Raw genomic sequence first — 19,236 nt, 5'->3', positions numbered from 1 at the left:
GACTGGCTGCTAATAACTGCATGGAGAGCAGTACCAGCGATCTTTTACACTTCTAGTCAAGCGTGTCTAGATGCGAACTCTCTATGAATCTTATCCAACTATGCAAAATTACTGCTTTTGATAATATAAAAATGCAGAAAATCCAACATGACACAAACAAACAATGGTATGTTGATGTCATTTGGTCGATGAATCAATGGAAGTTGATTTTAAGTCACGGTCAAAGATCCTGGAGCCCTATCCCAGGTGGCAACGGGAGAGAGGTGGACTACAGCCTACACACTGACTATGGCCAATTTAGAATCACATAGAGAGATAAATATATACGTTTTGGAGTCTTAATGGTGTAAAACTGATCCAGTGATTTGCAATTCAGCAGGGTGTAGTGTCTTTCAGGTCTAAATACAGAGCAGACCTCCTATAACGTTACACATTTGATGAGTGCATAAGTGAGTGCATAGGTTATTTCTGCAAATATGGGTGCGTAATAAAAGGAGTCATACTGATGGGCTGCTTACAAGATTAAGAATTGTGAGATCTTACAGCTGATATTAATATACTAATATCCAAAATGCATTTTGTGGGTTTCTGATTAAATCATTTCTCTCAGGTTTCCTGTCTTCTCACCGTCCAGATATCGCCGACTTCATAATTATATGCCGTCTCTGTCTGTCAGTCTAAAGCATTTCCCATGCACAAGAATCCTGACAGCAAAAACAGGCGACCTCTGAGCCTCAGGAGAAGTGGAGAGGCATTTCTGTCGGGGGGATGAAAAGAGGGACAGGAGGATGAAGGGCCAAGCTGCTCAGTAACCTCGGGCCTCGAGGCTATCGGCTTTTCATTAGCGAGTCAGTGAGTGAGTGAATGAGCGCAATCGTTGGAATGGTAAAATAGGAGAAGCCGTGCTGGGCCACGTCGGCTATTAGGGTGATTTGGGGGCTCCCACTGACTCCCATTGTGCATTGTCTCCAGAGTGAGCAAATGAGGCCCAACAGTAAGCCTTTGTGTGGGACATTTAACTGCCGTTTAGCATGCTAATTATGGGAAATGTGTGTTTCTCTGTGTGCCAGCGAGTATCCATCATGTTCTGGTCTCTTCCATCTCTCTCCTGGGATTTACACTCTTCCAGCTCCTCTCTGTCTCCGTTTTCTATCTTTCCCCAAGGCACCAAGCCCCACTGATCTCAGAGTCACTGCCTGACCCCGGTTGAAGCTCCTTTCCTGTTGTGTCCGTCTTCTTCATTTTCTCTCTTTATTCCTAATCCTCTTCTTTTTTCCCCTCAGTGTCTTGTTTGGCCTTTTTATTTATTTATTTTTTACTTATCAGCTGTTTCTGATTATGCCATGCTTGGATTCGATTCGCTTTCACTCGATCATTCAAACATTAAGCCTCTCTTAAAGTCTGTATAGGACATTATCCTCACATTTACCCACGGAAAATTTCATCTTCAGACATGCCCTTCTTTGACGACTCCTTCTGAAAAGTTTAGCCTGCGCCTCCTCTGTATTTCTTTTTATGCATTATGGGTGTATGACTGCAGATTCCCAAATTATTTTGGCGTAAGAATTCCAAGAATGAGGATGACAAACACATTTTCAAGATATAGTTTTTCTTTTAAACACATGAAAATCCAATCAAAATCGTAACCATTGGATTTTGTCATTTCAGCATTTCAGTAAGGCTTGCATTTTAATAATATTATGTATGATGGACGTAGCTTCATGGTCCGAAAATGTGGAATCTGCATTCTTTCTAATGTCCAGAAGTGGGCGACACCTGTGGCTACATAAAGCTGTCTGATTCTATAGAAGTCTATGAGAAGATGTCCCTACTTCTTACTTGATTTATGACTTTAGTAAACACTTTCCAGTCTCAATTGCTACCTGTAAGTCACACTCAAGACAAGATTATGTTTATTTTGTAAATGAAGCTCTAATTGTTTATATCAGGATCATAAATTATTAGCAAACGTCTAACAAAAGTATCGCCTAAACTGTTTAAGAATGACAGTCATTTTTATACATGTTCCCACATTTTCAGAGACTCAAACATAACTGAATAATTGATTGACAAACAGTGTCATGACCAGGTCAGGCGCTCATTTTATTCAGTGACAAATTACGCTGCTTAAAGTTCTGGATTCCAAGTTATGATCTTTCATTAGGGTCACTGAAATTTTTAAACATGAGGTCCAAAGAAATGTCGATGTAAATGAAGGAGGTCACCATTAGATCGAAAAACCAAACTAGACCTATCAGAGAGATAGCAACAACTTAAGGAGTGGCCAACACAACAATTTAGCTCATTCTTACCATTCTGACCAGCTCAGCAACACCAAAAGGCCTGAAAGACTATAGAAGACAACTGAAGTGCAGGATGATGGTTAAGAAAAACAACTTCACAGCATCTAACCATGTCAAGAACACTCTTAGGGAGGTAGGAGTAACACTGTCAAAGTCTACAATCAAGAAACGCCTCAATGAATAGAAATATAAAGGGTTTGAATCGCACCAGAATGAAAGGAAATGAAACGTTTAATTGAGACCAACAGTTCATGATCTATAGCAGGGGTGGGGAACTCCAGGCCTCAAGGGCCGCTGTGCTGCAGGTTTTAGATATCACCCTGTGTCAACACAACTGAATCAGATGATTAGTTCATTACCAGGCCTCTGGAGAACTTCAAGACATGCTGAGGAGATCATTTAACCATTTAAATCAGCTGTGTTGGATCAAGGACACATCTAAAACCTGCAGGACACCGGCACTTGAGGCCTGGAGTTGCCCACCCCTGATCTATAGCGTCACCTGTCATCTGATCATCTGTCAAACATAGCAGAGATAGTTATGGCATGCGCATGCATGGCTGCCAATGGAACAGGGTCTCCATTGGTTTATTGATGATGTGGCCGCTGACGGAAGCATCAAGATGAACTGTGAAGTGAACAGGGCTGTACTCTCTGCTCAGATTCAAATGCTGCAAAACTGATCGGGCAGCTCTTCGCAGTGCAAATGGACAATGACCCAAAGTGTGCTGCAAAAGCACCCCAAGCTTTTCTCAAGGCAAAGAAATTGGATATTCTTCATTGGTGGAGTCAGTCACCTGATCTCAGCCACTAAATGCCAGTAGAGCATGCTGTTCTGTTATTAAAGACAAAACTGAAGGGTGGGAGAGCCACAAACAAGCACCAACTGAAGGTGGCTTCGGTAACACAGCATTTCATGATATGCACGCGTTCCAGGCCTATTAAACACAATCCTTATATTTATGTCAGTTTGACCAATTACTTTTGAGTCTTGGAGGACTCAAAATGGGCGACTGTGTATAAAAATGCTTGACCTATTGAGGTTAAAGGTCTACACTTCAATCAGACATTGATATTTGATTTAAAATCCACCGTGGAGGCATGCAGAGGCAGAAGTACCAAAAAAACACCCCCAAAAAATCCCTATCCAAAAACTTTTGGACCTGATTCTAAAAGTTGCTATAAATTCCTGGACGATAGGCTCCTGCAACCCTGTACTGGATCAGTGCAAGAAATGGACTAAATTCAGTTTAATATCTTTTTATCTTATTTTTTGTTGGTGTTGTTGTTGTGTTGGTTTTTTTACTCCTCATGGGAGGCAAATTCAGAAACTGAATCTCACTACTACTAACTTCACTTTAGGATGCAAAATTAATAGTTTTCGCTGGTTGAAACAGGGCATTTTAATGTTCTCTTTACTTTGTTTAATGCTACATTTAAATGACTGTCTACAATCCATTTCCACAACAGATCCCTCATATCTGTGGCATTCACAGGGTTGAGTGTGTCTTCAGTGTACAGTGAGCTGATGTCAGTTAAACAGCATTATGTCAGATGATTCGGAAGAAATTGAAAAAGCGCGACAGAATCAATAAGAAATGTCACTCACTGTTTACACAACAAGGGCAACTTTGTTGGACCTGATAACTCGAACCATTACTTTGATGTTGTTTGTCATCTGAATGCTTTATACTGTGAGTAATGAAGTTACAGATGCTGAACTTCAATAATGTCCATTACGCAAGCCAGGAGACAAGTACTGAGGCTAACTGCTGTGCTGCGATATTTGCAGAAACATCGTAAAAACAGGGAGCTTCATCTAAAGGAGAGGTCAATTAATTTTTCCTGTGGGGCCACCTCTGTGGAGGAGTGGACTCAGTTCTGCTCAGCATTATTATTTTTTTTATCTCTTTATAAGCTTATTGGTGCAGCTCTCCACAATAGTTCCAGTTTTTCATGTGTACCCTTCAAACCAAACGAACTAAAACCATGCACTGATCTTAGTTTTTGAGTGACCTTTGCAGGAAAGACTGTGGCCATTAAAGAAAATAAAGAAAAAGAACATTTAAAAAACAATTAATTTGCAAAAATGAATTTGCAATTTGAGTTCACCAACTTTTGTAACACTGTAGCTACAAAACATTTGCTTAAAAAATGTTAACAAATCAAGATTGCACAATAAAATAAATGATAACTAGTTCAATAACATCCTTCATATCTGCTGTATGGTGTATTCTATTTTGTGCATTTTATTCCTGATTCTTCAAAAATAGCATTCAAATTTTAAACCTGACAAATTTGATGTTTATTTTCTTATATGCACATTTTGAATTTGATGCCAGCAACGCATTTAAAAATAAGCTGAGGCAGTGGTTTGATTACCCATGATGCATCATCTCCTCTTTTAACAGCGCTCTGTTGGCATTTGGGGACTGAGGCGATCATCTGCTACAGTTTTGAAAGTGAATCATTTTACGCATTGTTGCTTAATGTCCAATTTTCAGCTCATCAGCAGATCAGGGAAAGCTTTGTTGTATTTTTCACTTCATAATGCAACAAATATTTTTCAGTGGGTGACGACAGACAAGCCATTTTAGCAGCTCGGCCCTTAGTTTGCAGCCATGCTGCTGTAATACACATAGGATAAGGTTTGGGATTGGGTTTTTTCTTGCATACATTTTTTCAGCATTAAAGGTGCCTTCAAAACTTATGCAGACTTAATGCACTAATGCACGCCACAAATGCTTGTGTGCTTGTAAGCTCCCTCTTCACTTTAGCAAACTGTGAAAAAAATACAATCAATGAATAAATATGTTTGGTGAGGACAGGGTTCAATTCAGTTTTATTTGTATGTCACCAATTTGCAATAAGATGCACCTCATGGCACCTTATATTGTAAGATACAGACCCTACAATATCAGAAAGAAACCCCAACAGTCAGACGACGCCCTCTGAGCAATCACTTGGCAACAGTGGGAAGAAAAAAACTCCCTTTTAACAGGAAGAAATCTCTGGCAGAACCAGGCTCAGGGAGAGGCTGCCATCCTCTGTGACGGAATTGTGAGTGAGTTGTAGGGACAGAGATGGGATAAAAGACCATTCATAAAATTGAGGTGTAAAAACACAGAAGTGAAAAGAGGTGAGCGATGAAGAAATGCTAAGTCCATCACAAACCAGCTACAGCCAAGAAAAGGTGCTGGTGTTCTGGGAATTCATCCTACCTGACAAACCAACCTGTTGTTTCTACGCATGCACACAACACGAAATTAAGTGCCAAACCATCCTACCTTTGTGAATGTGACCTACAAGTGTACTATAACTGGTAAAATGAAGTGGCAAATCATCCTACCTTTGTTAATCTGGGCTAGAAACATACTCTGATGGGTAAAATGAAGTGGCAAACTGTCCTGGCTTTATGAATATGAGCTACAAGCATACTCTGATGGGCAAAGTTAAGTGGCAAACCGTCATACCTACTTAAATTTGTGCTGGAATTACTCTGTGACAGCAGAAATGTGCATAAACTACTTAAGGTAGGACGTTTTGCCAAAGTAGGATGGTTTGTCAGAACACCAGCATTTATGGATCCGATTTTTTCTTTGCATGGATCATTTTTAATCTGCATTTGTGGATTAAACAAAGAATGAAGTTCCTAAGCCTCTACAGTTATTTCCACTAAAGGATCATGTCTGTTTCAAATGAAGTGATGTACGATCAGAGACATCTTTTTTTCAGTTGACCCAGATGTGTCCAGCCTTGGTTTCTCTCTCTTTATTTTTTAGCAATTACAATATTTTTCTAGCTATGTTTTTTTAAAAACATATTGAGCAGATTTAAATGATCTGTAAGATAATTTCATTCTATTTTTATTTACATTTACACAGCAAACTAAGGGTTGTAATTTGCACATCTACCTAAATGTTGAAGTTAGGCGTATTTTTACATGCATGTGGACAAGTATGTGTATTTCAGTGTATGTATGTGTGTGTGTGTGTGTGTGTGTGTGTGTGTGTGTATATATATATATATATATGAGCAGCTGTGGGCCCTGTGTTTGAACTCTAGCTCACATGGGCAGAGTGAGGGAGGGCTGCAGGGTGAGAAGCCGATAGGAGAGGGGACTGATGCTCGACAACCTCGCCATCTCCCTCTCCCCTTTCATCTCCCTCTCCCAGCATCAAACAACGGACTCTTTCATTCAGGCAACTTTGCAGCAGCCACCCCCAGACCCTCGAGGCCCCCACCCTTTCACGCTGCTTAATTCAATGTTCCGAGAAAAACTCATGATTGGAAAATGACTTTTTTTTTTATCCTTCTTCTTTTCCATATCTCTTCTTAAGAAGCATCGGCCCTCTTCCTCTTCTCTGGTTTTCTGTCTATCATCAAAACAACTCATGTCCTGTAAACACAAAAGAAGTAAAACCCAGGTCAGCCCTCTCCCAGCGCTGGACTACACAGTGATGGTTCGAAGCACTTCCAGTGAGCTTTCACTGACTGATTTGGTTAAGATGCATGAACATTACATTACGATCACACAAATAATGTTACCGTGTTTACTGGAGTGCTTTTGAATGCAGCTGATCAGAAAAGAAGAGGCAACTAATATGATAGTTTGAACACCGAGCAATAAACATGTGACGACGTCTTCATTGTATACGCCCTACAGAACAGCCTCTAAAGCTGTATGACTTAAAAAAGATCCTATAAATGTGAACCTGTCATAAAATGTCAAAACATATCCTAGAGTATGTTGAGCAGTGTTTGGTGAATGGGACGTTATCAAACCCTGACATCAATGAGCGAATCTCTGAATGTGTTCACTTTTAGAAAACACTATGAATGGGTTCTGTACAAAATAACTAACACAGGCTACACCAGTCCTGCAATAACACCACCTTTCATTAGAGTTGCACTGGAGTTAATCCAATGTTATGATCATTTTGGAGGCTGTAGTTTGTCAGTGCTAGTTCTAATTTTATATACTACCAGGTAATCTCCCAGTTTACATTTATTTAGTATGTGTACAGTCAACTAAGGTAAGTAGAATATCTTCAACTGCTGTAAAATGCCATCTGTAAAACACGGCAAAGGCACTATCATGCTTTGGGGCTGCATTTCAGCCAGTGGTGTCAGGGATTTTGTCAAAATTGATTGAATTATGAACACAGAAAAATATCATCAGACTTTGATCCACCGTGCAGCCATCTAAAAACTGTCTGATTGGCAACAGCTTCATTTTTCAGCATGACAATGATGACAAACACACTGTCAGTACAATACAAATAAAAGAAACCAGTCATGGATTGGTCTCCCTAGAGCCCAGACCTCAACATTATTGATGCAGTGACAGAAAATGGATGAAAAACATCCAACAACCAAAGAGAAGGAAACCTGGAAAACTATTCCTGAAAACGGCTTAAAGAAAGCTGCCTCAGAGAGATCAGAGTGTGTTGAGGAATAAAGGTGGTCATGTCAGATATGAAAGGTTTGTTAGAATTATACAAACTCTTTTTGTTTTTGCCTCATGTGCTGTATTTACATATACGTCTGATTACATGGAAAGGTACATTAAGTACCTTTTGCATGGTGCCGAATGAGCTGAACTATACAGAATGATTAACTGTAAAGTCTACAGTATCAAACTCACTGCAGTTACTGAGTAAAAACACTCTATTACTTTCCATCACTTGTGTTTGCACGTATCTGAAAAGCATGTTGTTGTCCTCGGCCACTAAAATGTCAAGCCAAATAAGTTATTTATTAAGACTTTTGTTTGGTGACCAAGGGTAAAACAGTCTGAGAGAATCATTAAAAAATGAACATTTCAGGAAGAAACGTCATTGCTGTGCGATGATGTCCCAAACAGCAACCAGCCAGAAATGCAGCAGAGACATCCGAACAAAGGGGACCCTTGTTCCCCGCTGAATTCTTGAACATCATTTTCTACATTTTCCTGCAAATGACTCAATCTCCACATCCCTCGCCTCTCATTCCGCCCAATTATCATTTTTCAAGTGTGTCCCCTCGTCCTACAGAGATGGGTTGTTTGGGAGTTTCCAAATATTACCATGTGTATACGTAGGGATGTGTGACATGGCCTTCAACAATTTAACACACACACATATATGTATATATAGGTAGATACATATTACATTGTCTGGTATATGCAGAAACTGGTAGATAATTGGAAAAAATCATAGTAATATGTCTGAGTTTTCTCACAGAAGAGACAGATGCAAATGATACAAGGCACCATTGAGGTTAATCTTTCTCTTACTCCTTCTGCATCATCCCTCTTTTTGTACTGTGTCTCTTTTTGCAGTCACAGCTGCAGCCGGGCTCAGCAGGCCATGGATTTATGGGCTTCTCTTGGTGGATACAAAAGGATCATGTGATGCAGCAAACTGCAGCCACAGAATGCATTTATTTCCAATCAATGTGTACACAGTAAAAAGATATTTTCATTTAAAATACAGGCATCTGTTTGGTGAATCACTATGTGCTGCATACTGTAAGTGCAAGAGGAAAAGGCTTCTGAGCTAACAGTTTAGTAAAAACAAAATGAAGCTGCATAAGGGGTAAACTAATGTCAATAAACAGATGGTTTAATTAATCTACCACGGCAATAACCAGTTTTCCGCTTTTCTTACAGTGATTTCTTTTAGTCTTTTAATATTATGTACCATAGACTAGTTTCTGCAATTTCATCTTATTTTTAAATTGTTGAACTATTTGCCCCGAAGTGTTTCAGAGCAGTGATCTCCTCCTCATCTTTTCAAAAGACTCAGCCTGACTGGGAGGCTTTTTTTCTTTTTTTAAACCAATCACATTGCTGACCTGTTTCCAGTTCATTAAGAGTGAGATGGGGTTTAAGTTCTGGTGCCTTCATGTAATAAACACCATTTGCCCTTTACTGATTTCTTAGGTTTTTGCATGTTTTTTCAATTTAAATTTTTTTAGATCATCCATCACATTTTAATGTTAGATAACGATAATCTTAGTAAAATGTAGAGTTTAAATTTGCATTATTTAATTTTATTAATTGCGTCCTCTTGTTAAATCGTGACCTGACCTGACTAAAACTGTTTTTTTTAGAAAGCTGAACTCAGGTTAACCAGTTACACCCAGGCCACATCTTCCACATCACATCTATCAGTCTGGAAAGGGTTACAAAGCCATTTTTAGGCTTTGGGATTTGAGTGAATTGTGGTGATAAGTGTCCAAGAACGCACCAACGACTCATCCAGGAGGTCATAAAATAACCCAGAACAGCATCTAAAGAACTGCAGGCCTTCCTTCCCAGAGTTCATGATTCAACAATAAGAAAGAGACGGGACAAAAATGGAATCCATGGGAAATTTCCAAGATGAAAACTGATGACCAACAAGAACACAAAGGCTCATCTCACATTTGCCAAAAAACATGTTGATGATTCCCAAGACTTCTGGGAAAATATTCTGTGGACAGATGAGGCAAAAGCTGATTTTTTTTGGAAAGTTTGAGTCCCATTACATCTGGCGTAAAACTAACAATATTTCTAAAACAACGTCATACTAACAGTCAAACACGGTGATGGTGGTGTAATGGTCGGGGGCTGTTTACTGCTTCAGGACCTGGATGACTTGCTGTAGCTGATTCTGCTTTGTACCAGATTGAGAATGTCCATCCATTAGTTTCTGCCGTAAAGTTCAAGCACAGCTGGTTATGCTGCAGGGCAATGATCCAGGCACCAGCCAGCCCACCCCTGAATGGTTTAAAGGAAACACGTTTACAAGTTTTGGCATGATCTTAAATAGACTGTTTATGCTGGTAAACACGCCAATGTGGCCGAATTACAAAAATTCAGCAAAGAAGAGTGGGCCAAAATTCCTCCACAGTGATGTGAAAGAGTCATTGGCAGTTATCACAAACACTTCATTGCAGTACTTGCTGCCAAGGGCGGCACAACCTGTCATTAGGTTTAAAAGGCAGTTACTTTTGCACAGAGGATAAGATAGACTTGGATAGCTTTTTTTTCTTCCCTTAATAACTGAAATCATCATTCAAAAACAGCATTTTGTATTTTCATGGGTTATCTTTGTCTAATATGTAAGTGAGACAAATATGCAAAAAAAAAAAAAAGAAATCAGGAAGAGGACAAATACTTTTTCACAGTTAATGATTGATTGATTGATTGACATACCTTTATTAGTCCCACAAGGGGGAAATTTCATTTCTCTCTGATCTCCTTTTTCTTTCCTTGACATGTTTACCATGTCTCTGTGAGTATTGTCCAGTCTCTGTTTTTGGTATCTGGAGAGAATGGATGCCTGCTCAATCAACTGCAAAACAAATCTATCTTAAAGCATCAATAAAGATGTTTGTCTCCATGTTTGGTGACAACAGCATTTCAGCACAAACACCTCTTATACTGTCATACTGTGGAGGCATGATGATTTGGGCTTTTTTGCAACCACATGACCTGAGCACCTTGCAATCAGAGTCAACTACAAACTCTTCTGTACAACAAAGTACTCTAGAGTCAAATGTGCAGCCATCTGTCCGACAGCTAACGCTTGGCATAACAGGACAATGATCCTAAGCACAGCAGCAAATCTACAACAGAATGGCTGAAAAAGAAAAGAGTCAAGGTGTTGCAATGACCCAGTCAAAGTCCAGGCCTCAACCCAATTAAAAAGCTGCAGTTGTACCTTAGAGAGCTGTAGACAAATGACCTGCCAACCTGTACAGAAGACTGGGCCAAAACTGACAAAATCATACAGAAAAGTTTTACTTCCTGTTATTGCTGCTAAAGGTGTTTCCAAGATCTACTGGGGTGCACCCAGTTTTTCATGCACTTGTCAGCATGTGCAGTAATTTTATGAAACATTTACCCCTCACTTTTGCAGTTGGTGCAGTTTACTGCACAGCAGCTTCTTGCCATTAGCCTGACTCTGTTAGATAAGAAGAGTGCTACTTTCTGTGCCTCAGTTAACACAACATTTCCCCTCTGAGAGTCATGTGACAGCTGAATTACATTTGTTGTTTGAACTTGCTTTAAGGAGTGATTGGCTGGATCACGACTGTACCTAAAAAATGTTAAGATATTGGAATTTGGACCAGTGTAGTGGTCTCCCACTGCATCGATCCCACTTGCCTTTTGCAAGTGAAAATCTAAAATATGTCCTGGTTCACAAACAAGTGGAATGAGGATTAAAGAATACCAACAAAGAACAGCCACAGATAACTAAACGGTCCCTCTCTCCATCTCACCTGGGGCCCTTACCCCATTACTCCCACCCACTCCAACACCAGCACTGCATTTCGACCCACACCCCCCACCTCAACCCCCATATATCAATTTCCTTTAGATGTTCCCCCTCACACAATTGAAGTAACTAGAGTCTTTCCTTTTGGTGAGCCGTGGAGAGATGAAGCAGAACACACAATGGCCCATTCATTTAAGTAACAACACACACAAACACACACAAACTTTAAGCACATAGACTTTCATGTAAACACATTGTACCCACATATAACACACTCACACAGCATCCCACCCCACTCCCCAGCTGCAGTAAAAGTCCCCCCAACCCACCCAGCCTTACAAACTGGTAAAGAGAACAGGAGCTTTGGTGGTATAGGCACAAAGATTGGATTCACTGGTGGCCAAAGGGAGACGGATTTAAACGAAACACAGCTGCGGGAATTAAAGAATGATGGATGAAAGGAAAACATGAGGAAGAATGATAGATTAAATTATTTTTATTATCTATTTGAAGATCCCCTGATAGTATAAACTGGATGTAACTGATATGTATCACTCCTATAAAATAAACATAAATTGTAAAAGCTCCGTTATTTACAGCGTTTGGCTTTGATGTGGGATTGCTGCAGGCTAGTTTTAATTTGGAGAAATGATCTAATGTGCAGAATGAAGAATAATAATGAATCAGGATAAACTCCCACAAAGTTCTTGGGGAAGCCTCTGAATCCTTACCGATTCCAGCTGCGCCACTGTCTGCCTGACCCCGACCTCTTTAGGAAAATTAAAGAGGAATCCATCAGTATCTTGGTATTATACTCTCTATTACTCAGACTTGAGTGAATTTGTCAAAAACATATATAAAAAAAACGAGTTGATCACATTTGTAATGACTTAATAACTGCACTATTAACTTTGCACCGGATCCTTCTGCAAGGTTCACTGACCTACTTCAACAGGGGGATACTGAAACACCTGCTGTTTGCTGCACAGGTGCACGAAAAAAAGAGAAAACGTGATTAGGGTTAGGTTATGTTCTGAGTCCGTTGCTCTCCTCCAACAGTGGCATGCAACATCTTTCAGAGACCTCAGGACATGTTACATAAGTCTAAACAATCACATTTATGCATTGTTTTTTGTTGTTGTTGTTGTTGTTGTTGTTTAAATGAGCCTTTTGGAAAACAAAAGAAACAGTAATATAGTTTAAGATAAAGGAAAAGTGCACCAAGTAACATGCATGAAAAAAGGTGTTTAAATATGTATTTAAATGTGTTAAATATGTAATCTTTGTGATTTAGTTGACTACCTTAATACAGTTAATAAAGCCTTTATTAACTGGTGCAAATTAACCAGTGCAAAGTCAGTTCAGTTCACACAAATCCCCAAAATAGATATGGTGAACTTATTTATTAAAGAAAATGATGCAACATTTGATATCCCTATGAGCCTCTAAATGTAAGTAAATCTGGGTTTATTTAAATTTCAGTTTCATTTGTATCAACATTTAATGACTTTTAGGATGTTTTATGTCATATTCATTCAGTGGGGTTATCATCACAACCGTGATATTTATGACTGAACTATGATTATTGTGTCATGTTCATATGATAATAATGTGTATAATTGTGTATTTGCTCTCCTGATATTTTTCCGAACGGGAGCTTTAATGTTACACCAAAATGCATTTTCATTTCGAATTTAATAATTTAAAAAACACATGATGAATTTTACTGGCAGCATTAGTCTCTTTATTATTATTTTAAATTTTGACCTCATTGATTGCGAAATGAAAAACTGCAGAAATATAGACGATTCTGAAGGTTCGAATGTGTCTTCATATATGTTTTAAAACCTTTATACTTTTATGCTATTTCAATTCAATTCAATTCAATTCAATTTTATTTATATAGCGCCAAATCACAACAAAAGTCGCCTCAAGGCGCTTTATATTGTACAGTAGATAGCACAATAATAAATACAGAGAAAAACCCAACAATCATATGACCCCCTATGAGCAAGCACTTTGGCGACAGTGGGAAGGAAAAACTCCCTTTTAACAGGAAGAAACCTCCGGCAGAACCAGGCTCAGGGAGGGGCGGCCATCTGCTGCGACCGGTTGGGGTGCAAGAAGGAAAACAGGATGAAAGACATGCTGTGGAAGAGAGACAGAGATTAATAACAGATATGATTCGATGCAGAGAGGTCTATTAGCACATAGTGAGTGAGAAAGGTGACTGGAAGGGAAAAACTCAATGCATCATGGGAATCCCCGGCAGCCTACGTCTATTGCAGCATAACTAAGGGAGGACTCAGGGTCACCTGGTCCAGCCCTAACTATATGCTTTAGCAAAAAGGAAAGTTTTAAGCCTAATCTTGAAAGTAGAGATAGTGTCTGTCTCCCGAATCCAAACTGGAAGTTGGTTCCACAGAAGAGGGGCCTGAAAACTAAAGGCTCTGCCTCCCATTCTACTTTTAAATACTCTAGGAACAACAAGTAGGCCTGCAGTGCAAGAGCGAAGTGCTCTAATAGGGTGATATGGTACTACAAGGTCATTAAGATAAGATGGGGCCTGATTATTTAAGACCTTGTATGTGAGGAGCAGGATTTTGAATTCAATTCTGGATTTAACAGGAAGCCAATGAAGGGAAGCCAAAACAGGAGAAATATGCTCTCTCTTTCTAGTCCCTGTCAGTACTCTTGCTGCAGCATTTTGGATTAGCTGAAGGCTTTTCAGCGAGTTTTTCGGACATCCTGATAATAAAGAATTACAGTAGTCCAGCCTGGAAGTAATAAATGCATGAACTAGTTTTTCAGCATCACTCTGAGACAGGATATTTCTAATTTTAGAGATGTTGCGCAAATGGAAGAAAGCAGTCTTACATATTTGTTTAATATGTGCGTTGAAGGACATGTCCTGGTCAAAAATGACTCCAAGGTTTCTCACAGTATTACTGGAGGCCAAGGTAATGCCATCCAGAGTAAGAATCTGCTTAGATACCATATTTCTAAGATTTTCAGGGCCGAGTACAATAACCTCAGTTTTATCTGAATTAAGAAGCAGAAAGTTAGCGGCCATCCAGGTCTTTATGTCTTTAAGACATTCCTGCAGTTTAACTAATTGGTCTGTGATACCTGGCTTCATGGATAGATAGAGCTGCGTGTCATCTGCATAGCAGTGAAAATTTATGCTATGTCTTCTAATGATGCTGCCTAAGGGAAGCATGTATAATGTAAATAGAATTGGTCCTAGCACTGAACCCTGTGGAACACCATAATTGACCTTAGTGTGTGAAGACGACTCTCCATTTACATGTACAAATTGGAGTCTATTAGATAGATATGATACAAACCACTGTAGTGCAGTACCTGTAATACCTACAGCATGTTCTAATCGCTCTAATAGGATATTATGGTCAACAGTATCGAACGCAGCACTGAGGTCTAGCAGGACAAGCACAGAGATGAGTCCACTGTCAGAGGCCATAAGAAGATCATTTGTAACCTTCACTAAAGCTGTTTCTGTGCTGTGATGAGCTCTGAAACCTGACTGAAACTCTTCAAATAAGCCATTCCTCTGCAGATGATCAGTTAGCTGTTTGACAACTACTCTTTCAAGGATTTTTGATATGAAAGGAAGGTTGGAGATTGGCCTATAATTAGCTAAGACTGCTGGGTCTAGAGATGGCTTTTTAAGTAAAGGTTTAACTACAGCCACCTTGAAGGCCTGTGGTACATAGCCGATTATTAGAGATAGGTTGATCATATTTAAGATTGAAGCATTAATTAATGGCAGGACTTCTTTGAGCAGTTTTGTAGGAATGGGGTCTAAAAGACACGTTGATGGTTTGGAGGAATTAATTATTGAAGTTAATTCAGAAAGATCAATTGGAGAAAAAGAGTCTAACTTAACATCGATGGTATCAAAGCAAAGAGATAAAGCATTAGTTTACATTTCCAAAGCAGCTTTTAGAATCACTTCAGTGCTCAGTGAAGATAGGATGAGAGGGAATTGATGCTGCACTTGGTGATTTCAGAGTTCTGGTCCTGATTCTTACGGATACGATAGAAATGTTCAATGTAGCTGGATAGTGAGTGCGTAGTGATATACTAGTTTATAGAGATATAACCTGACACTAAAGACGAGACACAGCATGATATGAAATATCTCTGTGTGATAACAATGCTTAATAATTTAGTTCCTACTATTTTAAAAAAAAAACTAAATTAAATGTATTTTCTCCACTTATTATTTGCTTTGTCCTCTAAAGTATGTTTAACACCGCTGTACAAAGCCAAGTTGAGTCTTAGAGCTGATGGTCGGCTGTGAGAGGATTCTAGCATGACCCTGCGGCTCTGATGGGGGTGAGCCCCCACCAACACACACACACACACACACACACACACACACACACACACACACACTGCCATGGTCACAGGACTGCACCGAGACTTCTCCTTTGACACTGCCAACCCACTAACTGCCGACCTTTAGCTGTCATCCTAAGAGCTGTTTTCATGATGTTTTTCAACGTCTGACTTCGAGAAACATCTTCCCATGACAAAAGGACTTTGTATCATTTGGGCCTGTTTGGGTGTACATTCATATCTGAGTCTATGTTGGGAAATATTAATCGCCCACTGCTTCAGTGCAGGAAAGAAAAAGAAACTGCTTTAATGCAGTAAAACGACATTCCTAAGAATCAGAATAAAAGATGAGCCATCATGAAATGTACATTCCAGAAACAACAGTTTCCACTGTGGCGTTTTCGGTCTAAGAATCTCGACATTATCTAGGGGATCGTTTCAGTTCACTAAAAAGCTTTTAAAATAGTTTTAATAGATTTCAGGATGTTATTCAGCAAAAATTGCTCTAATAAAGTTTTTAAATCTAATATGACTTACTTTTTAACTACTTTAATAAAATATATTACTTACAAAAACAATTTAAATAATTCAAATAAAGTATTAAAATAATAATAATAAAAATTATTATTATTATTATTATAATTATGTAATTAATAATTATTTTAAAATGTTATTTTAATTATTTAACCTTTGACATTTTCATAAGAAAATATTAACCGGCTCCAAGACGAAGCCTTGGACAGTAAACACATGTAGGAGGCAGTCTGTTTAGAAAGACTCGAAGCATATGTGTATCACACAATGAATGTCTTGTTTTTCTGAATACTTAATCTATTTCTTTGCTTAATTTAATTTCTGTCTAAACGATGTGCGCATAATGTCAAGCCATCCATCACCAGGCTATCCGAAGGGCTGGAAGCGCAACATTTTCGTACGAGAAAATAAAAGCTAGTCTCATCTTTTCCCAGAAAGACGCCAACACAAACTAGTTCTTAAAAAATGTGTATAGCAAAAATTATTACCCTGCCTTTTCTTGTTTACTGCTTCAGAATCTAAATAATTGTGGTTCAAACATTAAAAAATGACGCAAATTTCAGAAACCAGCGCATTTTCACAAACATCTCTCTTTCAGAAATACTTGTGTTACATAAATTGACGTTTATAGTCTCACACAGAAGTATTTAGCTCTTGTAGAGAAAGGGGCTACATTTTGGGGCTCTTCTCCCCCATTAGCATAATTTCACAAACACAAGCCAAAGCACTCACGTCAACCCGAGGCCAGGCCGCAAATCCTCAGCTGCACAGGAGGGGGGGAATCCCCGGAGTGTCTCTCTCCGCAGGTCCTCGGTTTACACCTCCAGGAGCCGGGAAGTCCCAGCACAGCTCCCCGGGTTGTGTCCACGGCGCTCCTGGAGCATTTTTCCCTTATATGCCACAGAGTGAGACTCGGACAAAGAGTGGCGGTAGATGGGGAGACACAAGCGTTTTCCCCAATTTTCTTTTCTTTTTTTTATAGACACAGAACTGCTTTTTGTCCCACAGTTCTTTTTTTCCTTTTTCTTTTTTTAATTTAAGGGGGAAGAGGGTGCTCGTTTTGATCACATGATTACAATTCACCTGAGATAAAAAAAAAAAAAAAAAGAAGAAGAAGAAGAAGAAGAAAACAAAGGGGGCAAAGAAAGGAGGGGAACTGGGGGAATGAAAGAGGCAACACAGAGATGCACTCGTGGTTAGGATTCCCTTATCACAGTCAACATTCATGGATAATGAAAAAAAAAGTGGTGATTTTTGGACTGGGGGCCGGTGTGTCGCATGGCGGGGATACAAGGGGTCATTGTTGTGAGGAACAGCGCTGGTGTTTGTATCCGTGCGGCCAGCTACGTCCCCTCGCCGTCTCTCCTTTCTGCGTACCAGCACTGTTTGGTTTGAAACGCGCGCTCTGTCTCTCAGTTAGAGGCGCTGATGCAATTATGAAATCCACACGAGATGCAGCACAAACTGCACGGGCTCTGAGACTGGAGCTCACACCTGTGACTCAATCTATTTTTGATGGCTAAAATTAAACACGTTAAGCGGTTTGGATCGTTTTATGGGCCAAAAAGGTGCCCATTTTATATCCGTTTCCCAAGACATGCCTGATAGTGTTGTGGGTTAATTTGTGTTTGTAAACGTAAGCTACCTAACACCAGGCGTTGAAGTAAAAGTCAGAGAAAATTGCTATATTTATTTCTGTCTAAACCAAGTGCGCAACTAGTGCGTAAAACCAGCCATTTCCTAACTTATTTGAGGCCTGCATCGCAGAGCGTACGGAAGCGCAGAGCTGCCACCCAGGCAAAAGAAAAAAAGAAGTATATCACGTTATAACGTGAAAAGTTTATTGTTCTAACAAGATACTTTTCACGTTTGTACAATATACTATCATGTTTGTACAATATACTTTTCACGTTTGAACAATATAATATCACGTTATTACAATATGCATAAATATCACGTTATTACAATATAAATATCACGTTCGTACAATATAAATATATTGTACGAACGTGATATTTATGCATATTGTAATAACGTGATATTATATTGTTCAAACGTGAAAAGTATATTGTACAAACGTGAAAAGTATCTTGTTAGAACAATAAACTTTTCACGTTATAACGTGATATACTTCTTTTTTTCTTTTGCCTGGGTGGCAGCTCTACGTTTCCGTACAGAGCGCGTTTAAATACCGGTCTCTTTCTGCTCACAAGGCCAAGACTGACGCCCATTTCTTCTCTTAATAAATAATCGGATCTGTCAGTGCTGTCTGTGAGCATGTTCTGAAATGAAAAACCCCTTCCCCATAGCCACTATGTTATATACAAGAAGAAATTTTCTCTCACTCTTTTTCCCCCCCGAAAAAAGCAATGTACAGGATTGAGGCTTTTTACGGTTTCAATGTGAAATGTAGATGTTTCAGACAGTAAATTAAAGATTATTTTTAATTAATAATAATAATAATAATAATAATAATACAGCTGGTTTCCCTGCCAAATTAATACCCAAACACAGATAGCCCAATTTCACCTGCGATAAAAATAACTGAATTTCATTATAAAGAATATTCATTATCATCTTATCATTATTGGTGTGATGAAACTATGCATCTCCCAAAGTAAAATAATTAGACATGGGTGCTCATGTACCAAATTACTCTGTTTAACGTAATAAAAAAATATAAATGGTGCAATGTGTCTAGATAGACAGATAGAGGGAGAGGATGTTAAGGAGCTAGAGAGAGAGAGTCCTCGGCCAATCAGAGAGCTCAGAGTCTGCGCCCGTATATG

Source organism: Oreochromis niloticus, linkage group LG4 (assembly GCF_001858045.2).
Source record: "Oreochromis niloticus isolate F11D_XX linkage group LG4, O_niloticus_UMD_NMBU, whole genome shotgun sequence".
Taxonomy (NCBI): Eukaryota; Metazoa; Chordata; class Actinopteri; order Cichliformes; family Cichlidae; genus Oreochromis; species Oreochromis niloticus.
Note: the sequence above shows the minus strand (reverse complement) of the source record.